Source organism: Nicotiana sylvestris, chromosome 11 (assembly GCF_000393655.2).
Source record: "Nicotiana sylvestris chromosome 11, ASM39365v2, whole genome shotgun sequence".
Lineage (NCBI taxonomy): Eukaryota > Viridiplantae > Streptophyta > Magnoliopsida > Solanales > Solanaceae > Nicotiana > Nicotiana sylvestris.
The window spans coordinates 114304945-114310012 of record NC_091067.1 but is presented as its reverse complement, the minus strand read 5'-3'; positions in this window follow the sequence as shown (position 1 = coordinate 114310012).

Below are 5068 nucleotides of genomic sequence, written 5' to 3'. Positions count from 1 at the left end.
TTGGGGACCCATCTTGGTGCGATATGGGGGTGCTACAAGCACATATACAGCGCATCCAAAAATTCTTAGATGAGATATATTAGGTTCATGACCCAAAACTAATTGCAATGGGGAATATTTGTGATAATTTATCGGTCTGAGACGAATTAGCATTGCTGCATACAAAATGGCGTGGCCCCAAACAGAAGTGGACAACTTCATTTTCATGAGTAACGGTCTTGCTATCAATTGCAGACGTTTAATTAAAGACTCCGCAAGGCCATTTTGAGTGTGAACATGAGCTACAAGATGTTCCACTTTTATCCCAATTGATAAGCAATAATCATTAAATGCTTGGGATAAAAACTCAGCAGCATTATCAAGTCTAATAGACTTAATTGGATTATCGGAAAATTGTGTCCGTAATCAGATTATTTGTGCCATTAATTTTGCAAACGCGAGGTTGCGAGATGGCAATAGGCATACATGAGACCATCTAGAAGATGGGTGAATAGACCCACTAGGTGGGTGAATAGGTCCACAAATGTCCCCTTGTATACGTTCTAAAAACACAGGGGACTCAATCCCAACCTTTGTTGGTTATGGTCTTATAATTAACTTGCCTTGATAACAAGAAGTGCAAGAAAATTCATTATTTAAAAGAATTTTCAAATTCTTTAATGGATGCCCATTTGAGTTTTCTATGATTTGTCTCATCATAATTGATCCAGGATGGCCCAATCGATCATGCCAAAGTACAAAAGTATTGGAAGCAATAACCTTTTGGTTTAAGGTAGAACGTGCCTCAATTGCACTAATTTTTGTCCAATACAGGCCACAAGATAAATATGGGAACTTCTCAATAATTCTTTTCTGGCCAGAGACATTCTTGGTAACGATGAGATATTCCATATTATTCTCATCTATTGTCTCAATATGAAATCCATTTCTGCGGATATCTTTAAAACTCAACAAGTTCCTCTTGGACTTGGAGGAGAACATTGCATTCTCTATGATAATTATTGTTCCCATAGGCAGAGTTATAGTAGCTCTTCCAGAGCCTTCAATTAGATTACTACTACCAGAAATTGTAGTAATATCTGCCTTACACATACTTAAATGAGAAAAATATTTCTTCTCTTTGAATATTGTATGTGTCGTACATGAATCAATTAAGCAAATATTTTTACAATTAAACTTTGATCCAAGTTTGCTTTGAAAGATATCCATATTTGCTTCCCGTAGTTTGACATACAAAAGAAGTATATGAATAAATATTAGTATTTTTAGAGAAAAATGGAAAAGAAATAAAGTTAAACCAATAATTCAATATCAGCCTTTAATGCATTTTCTGGCAAATTCTAATTATTATACAAATAATTACGCAAAAAATAATACGAGTACACATATGACTAATACATTTTCCTACACATTGTATGAAAAATAACTGATCCGTGTAAGAAAAGAACATACTCATAAAAAAATTGAGGGTGAAGTAACAAAAGTTGTTCCAGGATGCTTGTAAACCTTTTCTTAAAGAGAATTAAAGCAACGTAAAGGAAAGTTAAAGTTGTTAAAAGATCACTGAGACTAGAATACTAATTAATAGGATATTACTACTTGTTTGTGAAATTTATAAAATTTCGGAAATAAAAATATTCTTAAGAACTACATAAGAAGAATTATAAAGTGCAATAAAAATTACGAGATGTTTATTCATTACATACTATGAGTAGGAAAGCATAAAAATTAAATTGCTCAATTATCTCTAACCACAGATCCATCACCGATCAAGTGGTTTATTTTTTCATTAGGGTGCTCAAAAAAATCTTCCACATCCAAGTGGGTGATGTCAAATTCATTGTCATAGACAAGATTGGCTTCAGGGCCTTTATTCTTCAGAGATGCTTGATAAAGCTCAACCAAATATTTTGGTATGCGACAAATTTTTTGCCCAATGCCCTTTTTCCACCGCAACGATAGCATTTAGTTTCTGAACCCTCTGCGTTTCGCTTCTCATCTTTCCCTTTCCATTTTTGGAAGTTATTTTTCGGTGGAGGATGATTAACACCAGGAAATTTTCTTCCTTGGATATGTCCACGACCACGATCACGAATATGACCACGACCTTTTCCACGATTAGCATAATGGGAATACACCTCATCCTCTTTAGGCAATGGTGTAGATCCAGTGGGTCGATTTTCGTGATTTCTCATAAGCAATTCATTGTTTCGTTCAGCCACAAGTAGAAGAGAAATCAACTGAGAGAACTTTTTGAAGCCTTTCTCTCGGTACTGCTGTTGCAAGACCATATTGGAGGCATGAAACATTGTAAACGTTTTTTCAAGCATATCATAGTCACTGATATTATCTCCACAGAGTTACAATTTAGAAGTAATTCTAAACATAGCAGAATTATATTCAGAAATAGACTTAAAGTCTTGGATCCTAAGATGAGCCCAATCATATCGTGCTTGTGGAAGAGTTACCAACTTTAAGTTGTCATATCTTTCCTTTAAACTATTCCACAAAACAAGTGGATCTTTCACTGTGAGATATTCAATTTTCTACCCTTCATCAACGTGATGGCGCAAGAAAATCAAGGCCTTAGCACAGTCTTGGGTAGATGTTTTATCTTTATCTTTAATGGCATCTCCAAGACCCATTGCATCTAAATGGATTTCAGCATCCAATACCTATGTCATATAGTTCTTGCCCGAAATTTCAAGGGCAACGAACTTTCTTTTCATAATATCAGACATAATTTAAAAAATACAAATTTGAGAAAAATTATACCTTAATTTTCTCAAAGATCTTCTTGAGATGGTAGAGCCTCGTGCTGATAACGTATTATAAAATATAACCCAAAATAACAATATAGAACAAGCAAGAACAAATTAAGAGATATAGAGAGAAAGAGAGGAAGAGAAATTCTTATTTCTTCTTCAATTGTGTGTATTTTCCTATCTATTACAAGGCCTTTATATAGGCATAAAAAGTGAAGAAAATATGTCATGAAATATGTCATTGAACATACAAAATATGTCATTGAGTATGTCATTAAGCATTTGAGATGAAGATCATGGAAGAAGAGTAGACATCCACCATAATGTGATATTTATCATAACAGAGCAGAACATTTTTTTTGGGTGCAAGGTAAGCTATCCACTTTAATATATGTTAAAAAATTTAAAATTATATTCCTTCATAATTAAGATAATAACAATCCAAATAGTTTCCATGCAATTTTTTTCTTTGTTGCTTTGACCTCTTATTTATTATTAACCATTAATAATCTCAACAAATGTATATATTTTTTAAACGTTATACAATCAAGATGCAACTAGTTTCTGAAAACGTTGACTGGTGATTTAAGATAAATTAGCACTCAAATTTAACCTTAAACTTGAAGAACTGAGGTTTCTATAACAAGCGAAACAAACATCGTCGAATTGTAATGGTGACAAAGAAATCCTTGTAATAATTAAAAAACATTTTGTTTTTGCTGAATCCTTTTAATGGTGGAAAATACTTGAAGCTCATCCAATGTATGCTTATAAACCATATAACTTCTTAACAGTATGAAATAAAGGTTTGAAAAGAAAAAAAAAAGGAAAAAGCATAAAACAAAAGGAGGAGTGGGTGTTGTGGTAAAAGTGTTGGGCTTTGTCAAAACTTCAACAGGCGGTCGGGTAAACCTTTTTAACCTGTAGCTGCTTTGTTTTTCTGTTTGTATCCGTATCCATTTTTTTTGTTAAAAGCCTTTTAAAAAGACTATTTTACCCCTCTTTATTAAAAGACTACTTTCTCTCCAAGTATACGCTAGTCTTCTAGTATCTCTGTCTCTTTCTCTCTCCCGTTATTCGCATTTTTTGATTTGTTCTTATCAGAAATCAAACGGTTTTCGTCGTTGTTTTTGATTTTTTGTTCCCCAATAACATTACGATTCAATCACAGGTACATTGCATTAACTTTCTGGGTTTTATTTTAGTATAATTTTTACGATTTAATTTCTTGTTTTGGTTTTGATAGTCATGCATTTATGATAAAATAGTTTCTTAGGGTTTAGTTTGATAAGTGCATTAGTTTTACTTTTATGATTGTGTTTTTAGGTTTTATGAACGTGTGTTTGTGTTGTTGATGAAAATTCTATAAATTCTTCAGTGGTTTTTGGAAACGTCAAAATATTTCAAAATTTTGAGAGTTAAATAGATGATTCTATTAAAGTGTGAAGTTTATAATACTTAAATGATACCTTAGATAGGAGCTGAAGTTTTGTTTCATGTTTTGTGTTTTTTTTTTTAAATATTTTTTATGAACTTCAGCATTATTTTTGGATTTGAATTTGTGTTTTGTTTTTTTGTAAAAACTACAACATATTTTTTGCTGAATGTTTTGTTTTGTAACTGGTGAACTTCAGCTTAGGAGCTGAAGTTTTTATTTTTATAACTGGTGAACTTCAGCTCTAGGAGCTGAAGTTTTTGTTTTGTAACTGGCGAACTTCAGCTCTAGAGCTGAAGTTTTTGTTTGTAACTGGCGAACTTCAGTTCTAGAACTGAAGTTTTTGTTTGTAACTGGTGAACTTCAGCCTTCTTAGAGTTGAAGTTTTAACTGATTTTTTTGATAATGTCCTGATGTTATTTTTTGTATCTTTTACTTTTTTGAACAGATGGCACCTAAAGCACCTAAAGATCCTAAAGCAGCTAATGCACCTAAAGCACCTAAAGCACCTAAACAATATATATTACCCTCAGGTCATTTCGTCCCTGCTGCTCCACCTACAAAACCAAGGCAAAGATATTTTGAGTTTCAAGATTGGTTTAACTGTAAGGGTTACAGGAAGGGGAACCACGATTTGAAGAGTTTAATTGCAAGTTTCTTGACTCTTACAAAACGGGATAATCTTAATAATGGTACATTTCGATATATTATGGCTATGGAGAATTTCAAATGTAGCATGAAGTTGGTTCATTGTTTGTGTCTTTCTTGAATATTCACCAATGATCGAGACTCCATTAGTTTCAAGATTTTTGGCCATGATATTTCCTTTACCCTTGAAAACTTTCATATTATGTGCGGTTTGCGGATC